The sequence below is a fragment of the Podarcis vaucheri genome (genome assembly GCF_965113315.1).
Source record: "Podarcis vaucheri genome assembly, chromosome: 2".
Taxonomy (NCBI): Eukaryota; Metazoa; Chordata; class Lepidosauria; order Squamata; family Lacertidae; genus Podarcis; species Podarcis vaucheri.
Genome location: NC_138760.1, coordinates 49885918 through 49906515, shown reverse-complemented (window position 1 = coordinate 49906515; position 20598 = coordinate 49885918). Strand labels below are relative to the sequence as shown.

Below are 20598 nucleotides of genomic sequence, written 5' to 3'. Positions count from 1 at the left end.
GCTTGTCCATATAACCTCAGAGCAATTCTTGTGGCATCAAGTGCATCTTCCAAGAAGCAAACAGCTGCTCCTTTGTATGTCATAAAAGGAACTAGTTGAGTAGGTGGTAGATTTCTCCTTGACCTCTACAAAACTATTAAACTATTAAAAATAAAAATAAAAATCAGGAGTTGGGTTACATAAGAGGTCAAGAGTTCATTTCTTCTTATTTTATTATTAGTAATTTATCGTTCAAAGGGCAATGGGCCTCAGCAGAAATTAAAACTTTAGTTGGACACATCTCTGAAGGACCAGATGGAATTACCATTTTAAGTGGAAGCAAATAAGATGAGAGGCAGACATAAGAAGTCCGTTCATTACAATCTCAGTGATTAAGGAAGCGAGACTTTCACCAGAAGAAAGAGCTCTGATGACTGAAGCCCTTATTCATCTACGTCATTGTGTAATTTAAGCTGTAAGCTTGCATCAATCTGTTATACAACAGGCACTTATGAAAAGACTTGCTCCAGAGTCCACCGGCTCCCAAGCCATTTTAAAGAGTTACTAAAAGGCTTCACACCAGGAAAAAAAATGTTCCTATATTTTCCAAGACTGAAGGACTGTGCTAGGACATGTATTAATTTTGCACAAGAAAGAAATCATTTAAAATTTACTCTTGCCTTCAGCAATAATTAATGATGAAGTAACTATTAATGGGACCTTCGTGGAGTATATATCCCACCTGTGATTTCTAAATTCTGTATTATGTGTAACGTCTTAAAGGAAACTCATATTCTGAAAGGCAACTGGCAATTTTTGTTGGAAAAGCAGAAACATGGGGATATTTCTGTTTTGAACTATATGATTAGCAAAGATTCTTCATAAGATACTAGGAGAGAAGAGTAGCATGAGATGCTTTTATGCCCATATGAGTTTTAGCTGATCTAATAACCATTCTTTTAATTTCAAGGTACCCCAAATCTGTGACTCTATTTTCTTCTCCATATCTAAACTCATCTCCACCTTTCATAGGGGACTTTATGTTATCCCCAAAGGACCAGAGATGCTGATGGAGATGGGTTTGAATGAAAACTTGAGGGACTCATAAAAGCTCACTTCAAGTGAGAAGAGAAATTACTAGCCCCAGACATCTGCTAGTCTGCTTAAAAGTCTTCCCTGCCAGTCCCTGACTCCCCAAACACTTTCCTTTACTTACCTGTCAAGAAGTAGCAGCAGGGAAAGTGGAGGAAGGATACTTCCCCCCTTCTCTTCCTCCTCCATGTCACCATGATGTGCTAACTTCTCAGTAGTGAGCAGTGGGTTCCTGAATCAGTCAGAATGCTATCTCCTAAAATGAGTTATTTGGGGATACTCAGTTCATGAATTAGCCTCAAAGCTCACACCATTCTGAGCTTCAGGCCTAGGCCTGCTCCAGATACATGGTGAGGCCTGGAGGCCTTACCTCTGCCATCTTCATTTTGTTGTTGTTGTTGTTTAGTCGTTTAGTCGTGTCCGACTCTTCGTGACCCCATGGACCAGAGCACGCCAGGCACTTCTGTCCTCCACTGCCTCCCGCAGTTTGATCAAACTCATGCTAGTAGCTTCAAGAACACCATCCAACCATCTCATTCTCTGTCGTCCCCTTCTCCTTGTGCCCTCCATCTTTCCCAACATCAGGGTCTTTTCCAGGGAGTCCTCTCTTCTCATGAGGTGGCCAAAGTATTGGAGCCTCAGCTTCACGATCTGTCCTTCCAGTGAGCACTCAGGGCTGATTTCCTTCAGAATGGAGAGGTTTGATCTTCTTGCAGTCCATGGGACTCTCAAGAGTCTCCTCCAGCACCATAATTCAAAAGCATCAATTCTTCGGCGATCAGCCTTCTTTATGGTCCAGCTCTCACTTCCATACATCACTACTGGGAAAACCATGGCTTTTACTATACGGACCTTTGTTGGCAAGGTGATGTCTCTGCTTTTTAAGATGTTGTCTAGGCTTGCCATCGCCTTTCTCCCAAGGAGCAGGCGTCTTTTAATTTCGTGACTGCTGTCACCATCTGCACTGATCATGGAGCCCAAGAAAGTAAAATCTCTCACTGCCTCCAGTTCTTCCCCATCTATTTGCCAGGAGGTGATGGGCCCAGTGGCCATGATCTTCGTTTTTTTGATGTTGAGCTTCAGACCATATTTTGCGCTCTCCTCTTTCACCCTCATTAAAAGGTTCTTTAATTCCTCTTCACTTTCTGCCATCAAGGTTGTGTCATCTGCATATCTGAGGTTGTTGATATTTCTTCCGGCAATCTTAATTCCGGCTTGGGATTCATCCAGCCCAGCCTTTCGCATGATGAATTCTGCATATAAGTTAAATAAGCAGGGAGACAATATACAGCCTTGCCGTACTCCTTTCCCAATTTGGAACCAATCAGTTGTTCCATATCCAGTTCTAAATGTAGCTTCTTGTCCCACATAGAGATTTCGCAGGAGACAGATGAGGTGATCAGGCACTCCCATTTCTTTAAGAACTTGCCATAGTTTGCTGTGGTCAACACAGTCAAAGGCTTTTGCATAGTCAATCTTCATTTTACCAAAACTTATTTTCCAACAACAGCAACACAGAAAGAATGGAAGCACTTCCCCATGGGCCTTTATTAAGTGCTTCTAATTTTCTCAACAGGTTTTGTGTAGACACATCCAGCCACCCCCTCACTGTGAGTTGGAAAGGCAAAGTACTGGAGGGGTTAGAAAATGGGAAGTTTTAACATGAACTAATTGCAACTCTTGTTTCATTTCAAAATGTTAATGAAGTTATAGTATCTAATCCTGAACAGCAAGTAAAGACTATCAAGAGTATCTTATCTAAAGCACTTCCTATATTATAAGCACTCACCTGTTCAATACTCCCATGTCCTCCAATCAAGTATCACTGTAAGGAGTAATCAACACAACTCAAGTTAATTTAGGACATTTTATCCATACAGTATTAATTGCCACTACAAACAGATTACAGATAGCTACTTGATAAAACTCATAGATCACTTTGTTTCAAGATTAGGGGCATGCATGCGTTCTGCCCAGGGAATAGAAATTACCCTTTCTTTGCCCTTATACATAGTACACAAATTACTCTTCATGAAAAAGATACACTCTGCTCTATTTTACATTGATTTATGGCTCTCTCTGCTTGGATTTCTTTTTAAAAATGACTTATCTCTAGAATTATTTTTGGACAAGAGAAATCCTTGTTGGAAACCTGGAGCTTTTGATGCATGGGTTAGCATCCAAATGAATGACCCCATTTAATGAAAACTTACCGAGAAATGCTGTGGAAGGGTTCTTCTACAACTTGTCTTATCTAAAAAGTTTGTGAAAAGATAGGTAGTAAGAATTAGTAAGAACCGCAGGAACAAAATGCAAACTCTCCTGGCACTCAGCTGAGAACAGGAAGTTCTGGGTTCCAGCTCTTTAGCCGAGGGTAGTCCTCCCTAAGCTGCTGCTCTCCAAATGTTCTTGAACTGCAACTCTAATCTGCCCCAATGGTCAAGGATGATGGGAGTTGTAGTCCAACAACAACATGGCACCGGGTCAGAGAAGGCTGGTCTTGGGACTCAAAGTGAAGGTGTATAAGGGAGGGATTGAAAAGGATGAAGAAAGAAACAGCAGTGTGATCACAGTGACTGGAAAGGACAGCAGCTAGTGCAATACATGCTTTGTTTACAGGGAGACCCAGGTTCAATCCCTGTTAATGCAAATTAAAAAGATTTCAGGTAGCAGGAGCTGGTACTAGTCAGAGTAGACGATAGTGGTGTAGATCAGAAATGGAGAACATGTGGCCCTCCAGATGTTGTTGTGCTACAACTCTCCTAATTTCTGACAATGTTAGCTGAAACTGGAAGGAGCTGGAGTCCAAGAGCATCTGAAGGACTACAGGTCCCCCACATCTGAGATAGATGGAGAAATGGTCTGTCTGGATTAGCACAAGTAAGGTTCATGGGCCCAGACAGATAGTTTCTCTTGGTGGGCCAGATAGTGAGGCAGGCATACATTCCTAACTTAAAGTTCTCTCTCTCTCTCTCTCTCTCTCTCTCTCTCTCTCTCTCTCTCACACACACACAGAGAGAGAGAGAGAGAGAGAGAGAGAGAGAGAGAGAGAGTGTCTTTAAGTTGGTCTTTAAGGTGCTACTGGAAGGAATTTTTTTATTTTGACTATGGCAGACCAACACGGCTACCTATCTGTAACAGAGAGAGAGAGAGAGAGAGAGAGAGAGAGAGAGAGAAGAGTGGAGTGGGCTTCCGTGTGAACTGATTTTTAAAAATAGATTCATCCCATTCTGTCAGAGAAGCCACATATACTGGTCCCAGAACTAACAGTCTGTAAAATGCAGAGCTAAAAAGGATGAAAGAAAGATCTAACAGGATATTTCATGTGTGTTAGTGGTTTATTTTAACATTTTAGCTGCTGCTTTTAGTGTACCTGGGCTGTTTTTTAATTGGTGGGTTTTATTTGCTTTAGTAGACACAGGTTGTATATGTGTAAATAATACCATATATCATAAAGGCATCGCAGATTCTGCAGTGCTTCATTGTCCAAAAGGGAACACAGTCCCTGGTAAGTGCTCCTGCTATACCTGAAATTCCACATTGCTCAGAGATTGGGGTGGCATGTAAAAATATGTTTTACAGTAAATGCCACTCCCCTGAGGGAGAGGTGCCTGTCTGTATCCAAACCAAGATAGGGATTTATTTTTCCTTCAAGTAGGAGGTCACAGCCAGGAGAGGGGGGACATCAGTTGGGACCATTCAAGTACTCCTTTTGAATGCTTCAAACATTCCTCAAGGTTTTTCAGATGTACAGCAGGATTAGTTAAAGGGCACCACTGATTTTTCAGGATGACCACCAAATGATTCAGCCATCTCTAAAAACAGTAGAGGTGATCCTCTCCAGACTACTGTTTAGGAATCACTACCCCATACAGATGTGCCAACACCTGTGTTTTGATCATGAGGCCTCTTGTTACAGCAGCACTTCCTCTTTTTCACAGCATCAGCATCTCTTAACAGCCCTTAGGTTACCATTGTAATTCTATAATACAGGCAATCACTGCTGAGAGCATCATACTAAATACAAAAAGGGAGAATAATTGATAGTATTTATTTGTTTGTAATAGCCATCTCCAACACAGTGGTATACTGATTAGAATGAGTTATGAGCTGCTCCTAAGTTGTCTGATTATTATTATTTTTTCCTTTGAATTCCTCTCTGCGTACAAGTGCCTTGCGGCATCCTATCAGCAGAGCATGGCAGAGCTTCACTCCTTGCTTTCTGTAGCACTGCACACAGTCAGGTCTGCGGGGATTCTGTCGAGATAGATGTGATGAGTTTTTCTCAACAACAAAACAGAATTTAGCATTTTAAGGTGGCTTAGGCAGAGGAAGTAGAGAGCAACAGAGAAGCTGTGTGATGTAATGTTTAAAGAACTAGGGAGGGTGGGGTTCCAAAGGCATCAAGCTCATTGGGTCACCTTGGGCCAATCACTTTCTCTCATCCTAGCAAGATTATTGTGAGGATAAAAGGGTAAATTCCTGCCATCCTGAGATCCTTGTAGGAAGGCTGAGATAAAACTGTAATGAACAGAAATGTACCCATCTTCTCTTCCAGGAGATGCCCAGTAACAAAATTAATATTGTCATAATCTAAATGGCAGGGGCCTAGCTCTGCTAAATTCCATATTTTCAAAATAATCAAGTAGTCTACAGACTAGGAACTAATAACCCCATTCTTTGTCTTGGACATTAGTTAGTAACTAGCACATGGCTATGTGTCTTATGTATCATGAAAGCTATATTCACTTCAACAGTTTGGGTCTGTGCAGAATTTGGTATGTCTAACACCATTAATCAGTGTGTTTAGGTGTGCCTAAATGAATAGGACCAAACGGTGAGTGGCTTTCCTCCCTCTCCTCTTTCAAGTTCCAGCATCTCAGTGGTCCATACATTTGTGGTGTGATGAGAGAGAAGACATATTTTTCTCTTCTTCCACACTGTGAGCAAAAAGTATCACATTGCTGGTGCTGCATGATATAAGAGTCACTCCTGATTTGCACAAACTTTTCCCCTTTGGGGATAAGGGATGGTTTGCATATGTCACCCACACTTTAAAAACAAACTGCAAACCAAATGAAACCTAATGTTTATTTCCCACTTGGTGACTAGCCAATCCATAGAGTTTTATGAAAGTTATCACAGATGAAAGAAAATGCATTAATTATGTGATTCTGAGAACTCACCACCACCCCTCCCCTTGGAGAAAAGCTGAATCCAGTCCACTAAGGAAACATACCGGTATACTGTAGAGACCAGCAAGGTCTAAATGGACCTTGGGTTTATTAGATCCGCAGTAAAAACCAATATAGCTTTGTGCTTCTATGATATAATGCTTAATAATTATTTTCTATTAAACAACACAAAATTAAAAATAATGCAAACAGAAGCTGTTGTTGTTGTTTTAAAAAAGTAAGCACATCCTATATACTAAAAAACTAATTTTCCAATCATGGATCCTAATGATTGCATCATTCCCCCCCCCCAACCCCACAAGTATTATGAGGCTTGGAGAAAACTCCAAGGCTAGCAGAAATACTCCCATAAAAAAAAATCCTAGGGGAGAGGGGACTTCCAAAGCAGCCCAATGAGGACTGTGTATGCTCAGTGGTCATGGAATGCAGCTAAGTACCTTATGGAACATAGGGCACTGTCTCAGGCAGCATCAGACCATTGGTCCCACTAGCTCAGTAGGGTTTACAGAGGCTCTCCAAGGTTTCTGGCAGAGGATGGTTCAAGCCCTGGAGAGGCTGGGATTTGAATCTGAGAGCTACTTCATGCAAAGCAGATGCACTACCATTCTGCTACATCCTTTTCCTCAAAAGCACTGTCTTCTCTCACATCTGGTTGCCTTAGTTATAACTGTGTAGAAGGAATAAACGCTATACATTTTGGAGGAATTCACAATGAGAGCTAAAGTATTCCCTGATATTACTTTCACCAGTAATTCATTGTAAAAAAAAAATATGTGGATGGAACTACCAGAAAAGAGATCCAAATATTTCCTAAAACAAGCTCTTTCTTAGAGGGGCTTTGAAGAAATGCTGCACTGTCGCGTTCTATATGTATATATATTGCTGTGCACACTGTCAACAATTGATAAGCACTAACAATATAAATAATCATGTCTAGCCGAGTGTGAAAGTCACACATTTGAATATATGTTTGCATATGCATAGGGGATTTCTGGCTTTAACTCAATAGAGGGCAGAACAAAGTTTCAGAACTCATGGAGAGATTTGCAAATCTTTGAAACAGCTGCTTTGGAAAAGAATTCACCAGGAATTTTCCATTCATGTCAAGTGGTTAGAAAGGGAGCACACACTTTGTGTAGTCACAATTTGCCAGTTTGTGTCACAAGGCTCTGGAGTGTGCTGCAGTAGTTTCTGCTCATCTTGGTGCTAACAAGCAAGGCAAAACAAGAGGAAGGGAAACCAAACCAGCAGGAGTTTCATGTAGAATCAGTGGTGGCACCAGAAAAAAAAAATTAGGTGGGGCTTTGAAGAGACAAAGTATATTTTTAGGTGGGTGAGCTGTGTCGCACACATTAAGATCTCTGAAAGAAAATAGCACTATATGTCAATGACAGAAGCCAGCAAATAGGGGCAAGCTCCTTGTTTGGGGGGCACTTGCCCCCTCTGCTTCCCCCTAGTGCTACTCATGTGTATCACCCCATTCTCCGGAGCCTGTCCAGGAGGATATGACGATCAATGACATCAAAAGCCAATTAGAGATCACGAAGTAGGAACAAGGTCACACAAGCCCCGTCTACTCTCTGCAAAGGTCATGGATCAGGGCAATGAACTCATTGAGATTAATTTTCATCTCAGCCAGTGGAAAGTGTTGCAATTAATATATGTCCCATGGGCTTTCCAGACAAAAACTGATCCAGGAAACCAGCCTCACATGAAGATTAAATTTAGGGACTGAACCTGGAAGCTCTAACTGTTGAGTTACATCTCTTAGTCCCCCTAGGTATGGATTGGATCCTAGAATCAGCACATATCCACCAGTCATTGAGTTTTAATTCTAGTTTAGGATTCCTGTTAGCCGTTTCTTCCATTGGGAAAATCCTGTGTGACTATGAATTATGAATTCGCAAATGTGATTTTTCTTGAATGAGAGGGAAGGAAATTAGCAGAGTTCCTAGTCTGATTCAGTTTGTGGCTCCAAGGAAACAGCTGGGTGATCAGCATAGGCGGCACATTATACATAGGAAAGAAGCAATGCTTCATATTGCAGCGACTTACCCCCCCCCCTTATACCTTCAAACGTTGTTTCCTGCATATTTATTTTTGTGCTGAACACCTGAAATGCCAAAACAGAGAAAGCAGCATACTGTTGTACAAACAAGCTCTAGTTAGAGCTACTGAAAATAATGTAAATGAGCATATTCCAGAGAAAGGTAGGTATGGTTCATGCTACTGTTGCAATTCTGGTGGCTTCAACGGCAAGGATGAGAAAGATTTCTCCATGTATTCTAGCCACAACCAGAAGGATAGTGCTAGTTCCATTCATTCTGGGAGACATAATTCTCTCCTCACCATGATTTGGTGAGGAATGCCCTTTTGTGATTAATAGAAGTCAAAAGAATAAAGCAAGTATATGGCATGCATTGAGTGTAATGTATACTTGGGTAGCTAGCAGGGGCGCCGACTTATAAAAAATATTGGGGGAGCCTGCGAAAGCTCATGAATAATAAATAAGCTCATGAATATGCAGATAAAGTGGCGCCGCCTCCTCGTGAGCAAATAGGGGAGAGCGTGCTGCGCCTATTAATCAGCTCCGAAGGAAATTGGGTGGAGCTTTTGCTTGGGAGGGAGGGCAGGAGGCATGCAGCCCGACCCTGTGCATTTTGGGCTGGGGGAGGGGCGGCGGTGGCGCTCTGTTGGAGGGGCGCCCGAGATTATTGGGGGGGGCGGAGCACCCCCAAATGAATTTTTGAGGGGGCTCGGGCCCCCTCAGGCCCCATGGAGTCGGCGCCTATGGTAGCTAGACTTCCATACTGCTGCAAGTTATCAGATACTTTCATTTTCTTTAGCATTTAGCAATCTCAGTGTCAAAACACAGCATTCAATGATTCATTCATTTTACTAGTATGCCACTTTTCCACACACAAATTCATGCTCAAAGCAGCTTACTGCAAAGAAACAAGGATGCATTTCAGAGAAACACCACAAAACCAATTTCATAATAACATAGCAAAATAATAACATAGTAACGATTTCATAACATAGCAAAGCAATACCATAGCAACAATTTCATAATTGTAGCAAAGTGCTAACATAGTAACGATTTCATAACAACACAGTAACAATTTCATAATGTAGCAAAGCAATAGCATAGTAACATTTTCATAACATATTACCAACAATCAAGGAGTGGCAGATTAAGATGATGGAGTATGCGGAGTCGGCCAAGCTGACCGGTAGAATCTGGAACCAAGGCGACCAAAAATTTCAAAGAGACTGGAGTAAATTTATTTGTTACATGAATAATTATTGCAAAAATGTGAAGACACTAGCAGGATTGAAATAAACCCTGCAACGATAAACTGAGGAACTTTTCATGATCAGAGAAAAGGAGATGATGTCAAATTTATTAAGATCAGAAAACTATAATTTAAAGTGCGAGTGTGTTTATTTGATAATAGAAAACCAGATGAAGGGATGGTGGGAAGTCTTACGCTCAGCAGAGCAAAGACTATATTGTTGGTTTGTTAATGTAATGTTTGAAATGTTTTATAAAAAAGAAAATAATTATATATATATAACACAATTTCATAACATTTGTGTTGTTTAGTTGTTTAGTCGTGTCCGACTCTTCGACCAGAGCATGCCAGGCACTCCTGTCTTCCACTGCCTCCCGCAGTTTAGTCAAACTCATGCTGGTAGCTTTGAGAACACTATCCAACCATCTCGTCCTCTGTCATCCCCTTCTCCTTGTGCCCTCAATCTTTCCCAACATCAGGGTCTTTTCCAGGGAGTCTTCTCTTCTCATGAGGTGGCCAAAGTATTGGAGCCTCAGCTTCAGGATCTGTCCTTCCAGTGAGCACTCAGGGCTGATTTCCTTCAGAATGGATAGGTTTGATCTTCTTGCAGTCCATGGGACTCTTGCAGTCCATGGGTCTCCTCCAGCACCATAATTTAAAAGGATCAATAATTCAGCAATCAGCCTTCTTTATGGTCCATAGCAAAACACAAATGTACATTTTGATTCTATAAATTTAACAAGATTATATCGCAACATGCAGCATCCAATAACAAAAATAACATGGGGGTGTCAGCTTAGTCCTAGAAATACTCCTACTGAGATGTTACTCATAGTCCCTGTCTTGCATCAGAAACATCCCTTCCAATATGTTACTCAGAATGGCCAGCCTGGTGTTGCAGAGCCTCCCTCTCAGCATTAGTATTGCCATAGCTTGTTTGCATGGAACTGGGGAGGAGGGCAGGAGGGCAATGAGGTTGTGGTTGCATGGATGCCCCAGTGGGAGCACTGGATTGGCAATGCTGGTGTCAGGAAGGTGGTTCTGCCCCAGCATGGCAGCCGTTATGGTCAAAAGTTATGAAAGGCATTACACCTATTTGCAAAGAATGTTTATGATATGATTCAATAAATATCTACCTCTCCTAAAAGGCTCAAGCCTGGTAGCAATAGAATATGGGGGGGGGGGTATATTAATCTAACAGCTAAACATGCAAAGGCCCAAACCAAGCAGCTTAACCCTGGCTCTTTAAAACCCATCAAGATGCAAGGTTCTTGGAACATATCAAAACAAGTTATTTAGGTAAAGGTAAAGGGACCCCTGACCATTAGGTCCAGTCATGACCGACTCTGGGTTGCGGCGTTCATCTCGCTTTATTGGCCGAGGGAGCCAGCGTACAGCTTCCAGGTCATGTGGCCAGCATGACTAAGCCGCTTCTGGTGAACCGGAGCAGCGCACGGAAACGCCGTTTACCTTCCCGCCGGGGCGGTACCTATTTATCTACTTGCACTTTGACGTGTTTTTGAACTGCTAGGTTGGCAGGAGCAGGGACTGAGCAAGGGGAGCTCACCCCGTCACAGGGATTCGAACCGCCAACCTTCTGATCGGCAAGTCCTAGGCTCTGTGGTTTAACCCACAGTGCCACCCACGTCCTAAGTTATTTAGAACATAGCTTAAAACTCCATTGCAGGAAAACTGGGAATTCAGAAGTGGGTGCAATAAGATGCATAACCTGATCTTTGCTCAATACCATGTTGCCAATTTAATGGTAAACATAATGTATGAAAATGCAAACTGCAGTGGGCAAAACAACGAAGTAGCCATTGATGTGATGCCTGGAAGCCTGCCCTCTGCACATTCTTTAAACAGATCCGACTGATGTTGTTTTAATGCATCTCTTGGCAGAAGAGCTCCTCCTATTCAGATAGAAGCCTTTAAGCAAGAAGAAATACTTTTTGTTTCTTTTGCACCCACCTCTAAACAATTTCACAGGAAGAAAGGAGGAATACAACATGGCCATGTTTCAGGTCACCTTTGAGGGGTCTGTTAATTCACTGTATCCTAGAAATTCTTTTAAATGGTAAACCGCAGCACATGAAAAGCACGAATCTGATTAAACATTTCCTTGACAGTTATTTCCACTGGATCCAGGGAAATGTATGGGGGGAAAGTGTGCCTCTTGCTATTAATTAACTTTGTAACAGCTGTACCAAGTGTATATAGCTAATCTACAATAATGTAATGAAACAGCACTGTCATCTTCTTGATGCTAAACACAAATATTTAACTGCCTTCCGCTCCTTACTCCTACATTGTAGGCTAGCATAATGAGAGGCCTCTGACAGTCAAAGCAGTCTTCAAGAAACCCTTTTCAAATGGGTGGAGGTAACCAATTTTGAGCTGTGCGTGCAGCCATTTCAGAACATGTGCTTATTCCCTGAAGCACTGTGATGTCTGAAGATAAGAGCCTAGGACAGAAATCCCTGTTGTGAATGGATGTGTGGAAAGTGGAGGTAATCAATCATATACTGTTGTTTGCTGGGTTTTGAGTGTGCATCCTGTTAATCTAATCTGCATTCCTTGTATTTGTGTTCTTTGTGTTGAAATTGTTTTATAGGTTGCATTGTATTTGTTCATTTCATTTATTTTGTAAAGTGTGCAAAGGTCTAGAAATGTAAGTCATCAAAATCATCCTCCCAGCCTGCAATTGATGCCTATAGCAGCTAGTGCCAGAGGCATGAAAAATAAGTTTTGCAATGTTAGTTTGGACTAACGTTCAAGGGGATGCCCATCTAATGAACAACCAGAACTTAAGTGCCCTCTTGCCAAATATAACAAACTTAAGTTTTGTATAGTTTACTGTGGGCTGTTCTTCTTTACCCAGCTGCCCAAATCTGGTTAGCTTTCTTTTAAGGTCAATTTTACTAAAGGAGAGTAAAGCCTGGTGATTGGCATTGAGCAATATGGACAACTCATGATTTCCAATGGAAGGGGGAAAGAAGAGGAAGCCTTAAAGGTAAAGGTAAAGGGACCCCTGACCATTACGTCCAGTCGTGGCTGACTCTAGGGTTGCGGCGCTCATCTTGCTTTATTGGCCGAGGGAGCCGGCGTACAGCTTCCGGGTCATGTGGCCAGCATGACTAAGCCGCTTCTAACAAACCTATTTATCGACTTGCACTTTGACGTGCTTTTGAACTGCTAGGTTGGCAGGAGCAGGGACCGAGCAACGGGAGCTCACCCCGTCACGGGGATTCGAACCACCGACCTTCTGATCGGCAAGTCCTAGGCTCTGTGGTTTAACCCATAGCGCCACCCACGTCCCCTGGTAAGGGGAAGCCTTAACAGGAATTAAATCATTAATATATAAACTAAATAGAAAAGGCACCCAAATACAGCCTTGTTTCACTCCTCACTTGATAGGAATTCCCTGTGATAATTAATGCATCTTGCAGGCCTAATCTCACTTGCAAGGAATTCTCTTGGCATAGTACTGAATGAGCCAAAGTATTTATCGAGTAGTAGGCCCTGCTTCTTCCATGCATGTCACTCCCATGAAAGTAAACATATTTCAGCTTGGGTGGGTTCCATGGAAGGAAAAATACAAAACCAAATTCTCCATTTGGAGCATTTTCTTGACAACAGGACATTGCAGCAGTCCTACAGATTTTTGTTTTACAAAATAAATCCACATAAAATTTAAGAAGTTTTGGCAATGTCACCGAGAATGGAAGGTGCTGTTTCCCAACCCAGTGCTCATTGCTTCTCCAGGGAAGCTGAAATGGTGACCTTGGTACTCGCGTTATTTCATGAAATCCATCAGGCTGCCAAATGCAGTTAGTGAACAACCCTATCATCTCATAAGTCTTGTATGACTTGTACAAAGTTTTGAGCCCCTATTCTCCATATTTGGGGAAAGCAATTATAGGACTGTCACGAGGATGTGAAGTGGTGCATGGAAAGAGAGAGGCTTCAAGGAGTTGGGTATTGCAGACACGTCCTGGCTGGGATGTTTGAGTGTGCAGGTTTGATAATCCTGCTGTTCGTTTCAAGCTGAGTTTGCTTTTTGCTTATTTGTTATTAGCTGAGACTGCTATTTTTTTTCCCCTGGCTATGGCTATCTGACCAGGAAAAGTGTGCAGAAGAAATTGATAGATTTGTAAGCAAGTGCAGTGGAAATCATAATAATCACTTGCAGATTGATGCAGGTTCTTCAAAAAGCGCTACTTCAAAAAGCAGTGATGAATGTCCAGGAAGAAAATGAAAGGTTTGCTGCAAGAAAATGTCTATTCAAGGGAGTTAAGGGAACAATTTTTTAAAAATGGGAATTTTCCTGCCTCAGTTCCCAAATGCTCAGAGACATAATGAAGCTTACTAGATTTCTTAAGAGGCAACACTTCTTCATGTATTCATCAAACAACAATGTAGATGAGTGACTTGCAAATACTCGTATTATGGAAATGATGCACTCAGCATTGAACCGTACCTCATATGTTTGACAAAACATAAAATGAAATGTATTTCCTATCTGAAGAATTAAGAAAACAGTGTTTCATGGAAATATTTTTTCTTCCAAATTCATTGCTCACAAGCATAATATTTCCAAAGGATATATAAATACAGTGCAGGCACACTGAACGCAATCCTCTGACGATTAGTTGTGCTTCAAAAAAAGCAAGTATTCATTTCAGCCTCGTTGATTTTGCCCTGTCCATTCATTTTTTAAAAAATAATAATCACCCAGTGAGAGATAATAGTAGTGCTAAACTAGAATTACTGTGTTTCACAAACATTTCTCCACCAGCACCATCTAAAAGCATACACTTCCAACAGTTTGTGAGTGGTTGCTTTGAAGCTGTATGTTCAGGAAGTATTGCTCTCAATCTGGATGGATTTCATTCACACTCAGTCGAAATAAATTATTTTTTTTAAAAAAATGTCCAGTAGCACCTTAGAGACCAACTGAGTTTGTTCTGGGTATAAACTTTCATGTGCATGCACACTTCTTCAGATACACTGAAACAGAAGTCACCAGACCCTTATATATAGTGGGAGGGTGGGGTGGGGGTTATCTCAGAAGGGTAGTAGAAGATGGGTGATACACTCAATGGGTATGGTAAACCTGTTGATGATTGTCTAAAGCTATTTTTGGTCATCTGCATACTATCCCTTGCTTTTTCCTGTAGGACTAATTGCAGTCGTTAACAGTTGTCAACAGTTACAGATAGGTAGCCGTGTTGGTCTGCCATAGTCAAAATAAAAAAATTCCTTCCAGTAGCACCTTAAAGACCAACTAAGTTAGTTCTTGGTATGAGCTTTCGTGTGCATGCACACTTCTTCAGATACACTGAAACAGAAGTTGCCAGATCTATAGAAGGATCTGGAAGGAATTTTTTTATTTTAGTTGTCAACAGGTTTACCATACCCATTGAGCCAATCACCCATCTCCTACTACCCTTCTGAGGAAAACCCCACCCCACCCTCCCACTATATAGAAGGGTCTGGTAACTTCTGTTTCAGTGTATCTGAAGAAGTGTGCATGCACATGAAAGCTTATACCCAGAACAAACTTAGTTGTTCTCTAAGGTGCTACTGGACAATTTTTTAATTTAATTTATTTATTTTGACTGTGTCAGACCAACACGGCTACCTACCTGAATCTATTCACACTCGGTGATATTGTGAGTAGACTTGAGCCAAACCATCACTGAGTTGGTACTCTGAGGTGAATTGGGGAAATATGGAGCACAAAACTATTCCCCTGCCTCACACCCTAAACTTGTCATTAATTTTCTTCTTCTGTGGCTGTTTACAAACTTCATAGTCACAGAAAGAACAAGCCTGGAGGCGCTGCTCCACATCTCCACAGGGAGATACCACTGCAGCTTCAGAAATAAATTTGTCTCCTCCCAGTCAGCTAGCACATGCATTTTGATTGTGATTTGTTGCATAGAATATAGCTGTACAACTACCACAAGCTCCTAGTGGATGGGCATGCCAATGTGGAAGGGGGGGGGAGTGCTGGGCTTGAATGAAGCAGACTAGGATCCAAATGGTTGATGAGCTATGGCCTGTATCTCTTGGCATATTGTTGTGCTGGCATAACGTAGTAGTTTCTACATGTGCCATCCAATCTCCTTCAAAGAAAGTGCATGGTGGTAAGCAATGGATAATTGTCTTTAGTGGTGTGCAACACTATCCCTCACATATCCACTGCTGGAACTAATACATGCATGCATGTGACACGATGTGAAATCAACTGCAGTTACATTCCCAAGAAGACTGGCAAAGTAGGTGCTACTTTTCAAGGGTGTTCTTGTGCGAGAACAAGTGACTAAAAATACGCAACGTACTTTGTTAATGTTGCTATCACCCTGTTCTTGCTAGAGCTTCAATGAAAGTGAAACTGATAAGTACATTTTCTAATCATAGGGTGTAAATGAGCATCCAGCTGAGAAGTTCCCATTTCTTGAGATGTGCTACATCTGTGGGAGCTGACTCAATTGCCAGAGACTTCCGTTTGCTAGGGATCCTAGAAGTTCGTCCTGAGCTGAAGGTGAGTGCTGCTCATTCAGCCTCATCTATAAATTGTGATTCCCAGCACTGAAATAATCGTGCGAGAGCCCAACATTATGTTTAAGTAAATTAAACTTCAGCTATGTCAGATAAGTTTGAATTAAACTAATACCCATTGTCAAAAGTTTCCTTTTGCAGAGCTAATGTAAACTTGCTAAGAAGTTAGGAAGGCTCTCAAGCACAACACATTATGCAGATAGGACGGATTCACTGCCATGGTGAGCATTTCAAAAGCAGAGATTTAACACTTTGGGACACACACTGGACTGGACTGGATGATGTTCCCCCCATCCCAATGTGTGGAGGGTACATGTGAGTGTGCTGGATGGGAGGAGAGGGTCATTGTGCTCATGAAAGTATAACCCAATACAGCATGTTGGCTTGAGAAACCTACAGCAAGAGTGGGATGCCCTTTTCAGCCTGAGAACTGCATTGCCTCTTGGGAAATCTTCCATGAGCCACATGAAAGTGCTGGACAGGGCCAGAGGCAAAAGTGGATGGAGTAACCCTTGTATAATAGGCTGCATTGCAACAGATGATAAAGGTTCCGACACACATCTCTCTCCATCCAGGGAAGCAAGAGGTGCTATCGCAAGGAAAGGCAAAGGTACCTGAAGAGGCTGCAGAGCATGGACCAGTGAGGGGTGGGGTCTCAGAAGAAGGGGTCAAGTCTGGAGATGCAGCACTGCCTGGGAAAAGTCCTGAAGGCCAGATAGTGAGGCCAGAACTGAGGATCCTACCCCTGACCTAGAGCAAAGAAGAAACCGAAACAGATGCAACATTTTAGCAACGGCTTTTTAGCTAAGGGTGGGACTTTTTATCATTTAAATACAGTCATGCAGAATATTAAAATTGGGGTGTGGTGGTGGTACACTTTTCAGCACAAATGCTTTCATCTTACATCAACATTATGCTGCACTTAAGAGGCTACGGGTGAATTGGTTTGGCATGGTAATAATCATAAACATGATTTTATTATTTATATGCCACCCATATGACTGGGTTGCACCAGCCACTCTGGGCTGCTTCCAGCAAAATATAAAAACACAATAAAACATCAAACATTAAAAACTTCCCTGAATAAAGCTGCCTTCAGATGTCTTCTAAAAGTTATATAGTTGTTTATCTGTTTGGCATCTGATGAGAGGGTGTTCCACAGAGTGGGCGCCGTTACCAAAAAGACCCTCTGCCTGATTCCCTGTAACTTCACTTCTTACAGTGCAGGAACCACCAGAAGGCCCTCTGGCCTAGACCTCAGTGTCTGGGCTGAATGATGGAGATGGAGAAATTTTTTTATGTACACTACTACAGCAGCAAGAATACTCGGCGCAAAGCATTGGAAGACCCAAGATCTACCCACCTTGGAAGAATGGCAGATGAAGGTAATAAACTATATGACATTGGCTGAAATGACCAACAGAATCCGTGAACAGGGGAAAGAGACGGCGGATGAAGACTGGAAGAAATTCAAAACTTATCTTAAGAAATATTATAAAATTAATGAATGCTAAAATGTTGAGGTTCTTAGAAAGAAAAGGAGATTACAGCGACAAAAGATTAAGTAAAAGAAAAGAACAAATAAGGAACTAAATTTGATAAAAAATTAATTTAGGACTTGCTGAAATATTTTTTGGAATTGGGATGTAGAAAGGGGAGGTTTGGGGGAGTCAGAGAAAAGAAGTCTATGAAAAAAGGAGATGAATTCATACATGTTTGTTTTGTCTTTTTATTTGTTTGTATTGTCTATAAAAAATGTTGTAAAATCAATAAAAAAAATTTATAAAAAAAATGAATGATGGAGGTGGAAACACAGAGGTTGCTATGGACCAAGGCCTAGCAGTCACCATCTACAGCTGCTGCATTATTTTGTTCAAACTGGCCCAAGAATATACAAGGACATCAAAAGGTAAAGGGGCCCTTGATTGTTAAGTCCAGTTGCAAACGACTCTGGGGTTGTGGCGCTCATCTCGCTTTACTGGCCGAGGGAGCTGGCATTTGTCCATGTGGCGTTTGGTCATGTGGCCAGCATGACTAAGCTGCTTCTGGTGAACCAGAGCAGTGCACGGAAACACCGTTTACCATCCTGCCGGAGTGGTACCTATTTATCTACTTGCACTTTGACATGCTTTTGAACTGCTAGGTTGGCAAGAGCTGGGACCGAACAACGGGAACTCACCCCATCACAGGGATTCGAACCGCCAACCTTCTGATCGGCAAGCCCTAGGCTCTATGGTTTAGACCACAGTGCCACCATGCATATGGTGCTGTCTCAAACTGTCCTGTATGGACTTCAGCAGGTTGCTTGCCATGTTCCTTTCAGAAACAATAAGGCCAAATGATACAGCGTTGCATGGCGCTCACTGGTTTATACTTCTTTGCTAAAATATGACCGCTCTCTGGTGCCGAAAAGGCTTTCTGCTGCCAAGTCTATCATCAAATTAAGATGTAAGGATATTGCTGCTTTATTCAACTGGATGAGCCAGGCCTGGCCCTATCCTTAGTCACTATGAATTGAGATGCCTCAGGCTAAAAGCTTTGGGCACCAGTGCTTGCTAAAGAATGACCTGCCAGTAGTAGTTGTTGTTGCTGGGAGAGAAGTGGGAATTAGGATTTTAAACCTCAGTCCTGAAATGCCTTGTGATGTGGCATCTATTCCAGGGGTAGTCAACCTTTTTATACCTACCGCCCACTAATGCATCTTTCTTGATGGTAAAATTTCCTTACGGCCCACCAGTGCTCGATGGAAGGAGGATTCAGCTTTTGTCGTAGAACCCCCTACCGCCCACCTAGAATCCTGAAATGCCCACTAGTGGGTGGTAGGGACCAGGTTGACAACCCCTGATCTATTCAATCTGCAACAATGTCTTCACAGCATGTACAGAAAGAACTTTTGTGGTATGCAGAGCTACTCATGAAACATGACTTAGCATCTGTAGTGGGAAGTGGTTTTGGTTTCTTTGGCTGTTTTGCCCTGATGAGCTTCTGTTTTGTTTTTTTCCTGTGTGAGATAAGTTGCTTATTTGTTATCTGTGAATTTGAGCCAACTGAGTGTCTTGTTATCCTTTGGGCAGGAGCTCAGACGTTCGTTGCAGGGCAAAATGAGAAAGGCTGCAATCAGATACATACTTAAGGAGGAATGTGCAGGCAGGCATAGGATTGGAATGAAATTCTTGTTTCAAAAGAGAAAGCCTTCACTATCCTGTTCCTAGCATAATTGTGCTCCTGCTGCATGAAAACGATACCATTAATTACAAAATAGGTGGCAAATTCTGCCGGCCAAATAAAACCTCTCTCTCCCTCTCCCTCTATCCTCTACTCCTGCAGTGTTTTGCATAATTGTTATTCCTTTGACAAATTACTATAAACACATTTACAAAGATTTGCTGTTGTTTGTTTGTCTTTATGGCCAGTTAAAAGAAAACCTACTCTCAATGCTTACGTGATTTCTGACCATCAACTGTGCACATACAGTGACTCACATATTTGATGGCGCTCCAGACCTCAGGAGTCTCCCCAGGTCAGCTCTCACCACCCTGGCCTGCCCCATCTGTTAGTGGTTTTTCCTGGCGAGGATGCTTCCAATGCCTCTTGTTCCAACGCACGCGCACACACACACACACACACAAGCTGAATCACATCAGTAGTCCTGCTCATCTGCCTCTCCCATCATTGGCATACAGTCCCTCAAATGTCACCCAAAAGGGAATACAGCCCTCTTAAGAAAGATTCCCCAGCCCAGGGCTGTATGCTCTCTGTATGAGGAGTTGCTTCTGATCTGTTACATTTTTTAAAATAATAATAATCCTATTTCTGGCGTGACAAATTGACCTGGCTGCTCAGCCATGCTCATGCTTGAGCTATTTTGATATGAGATCATACCTCAGCCATTGGACTCTTTTATCAGGCCCTGTCCAAGTGAACTGATCTCTGATCAGTCATTTGACTGATTAATTCATTGTTAGCATTGTCCAATCAGCTGTTCCACCTTCTGTGCTTGTCACTTTTGGATAAGCTGTTTGTGCAATTAGTAGTCCTTTTTACAGCCGTTTTACCAGGCTAACTGCTCAGCCATCACCCTTGATTGGCTCCTGTCAGAATATAATTGATTGCCCTTTCCCATTCTTTATTCTTACAGTACATTCTCTCTCGCCACCCTGCCCCCTCTCTCTTGCAGTCTAGCTCTGCTGCACTCTAATCAGGATCTTGGGCTGCTTTATTCTCAGGTCTAAAAAATTAAGCTTCTTTCTTTGGTTCTTTTGCTCTTTCTTTGCTCTCTTTTTTTGTATGTGAGGTAAGTTTCTTATCTATTAAAAACAATGTACAATTCATAAAGGATATATTTTCATACAGTAAAGAAAAGGTCAGAAAACAAGACTAAATTCAGTGGCTGGCAATCACATTTTAAATCTGAAACTCAAGAGTGTTAAAAACTCTTTGTAAATAAAAAACTTTTAACGTGACAGCAA

At 41.9% G+C, this 20598-nt stretch overlaps 3 long non-coding RNA genes across 3 annotated transcripts in view; 2 read left to right on the top strand and 1 right to left on the bottom strand.

Moving 5' to 3' along the window:
• Positions 1-67: 67 nt before the first annotated feature.
• The window catches only part of LOC309527813, a 71955-nt gene continuing 51424 nt past the window's right edge, over positions 68-20598 (bottom strand). The window contains exons 2-4 of the long non-coding RNA XR_014217368.1: positions 3285-3325; positions 2861-2896; positions 68-133 (exon numbers count right to left, since the gene is read on the bottom strand). This is a non-coding gene — a long non-coding RNA (uncharacterized lncRNA). The remainder of the gene's footprint in view (positions 134-2860; positions 2897-3284; positions 3326-20598) is intronic.
• On the top strand, positions 9124-12101 carry LOC309527820. Its single transcript, XR_014217378.1, has 2 exons — positions 9124-9517; positions 11878-12101. It is a non-coding gene; the product is annotated as an uncharacterized lncRNA (long non-coding RNA).
• On the top strand, positions 17928-19511 carry LOC309527811. The gene is made up of 2 exons (XR_014217366.1): positions 17928-18038; positions 19204-19511. It is a non-coding gene; the product is annotated as an uncharacterized lncRNA (long non-coding RNA).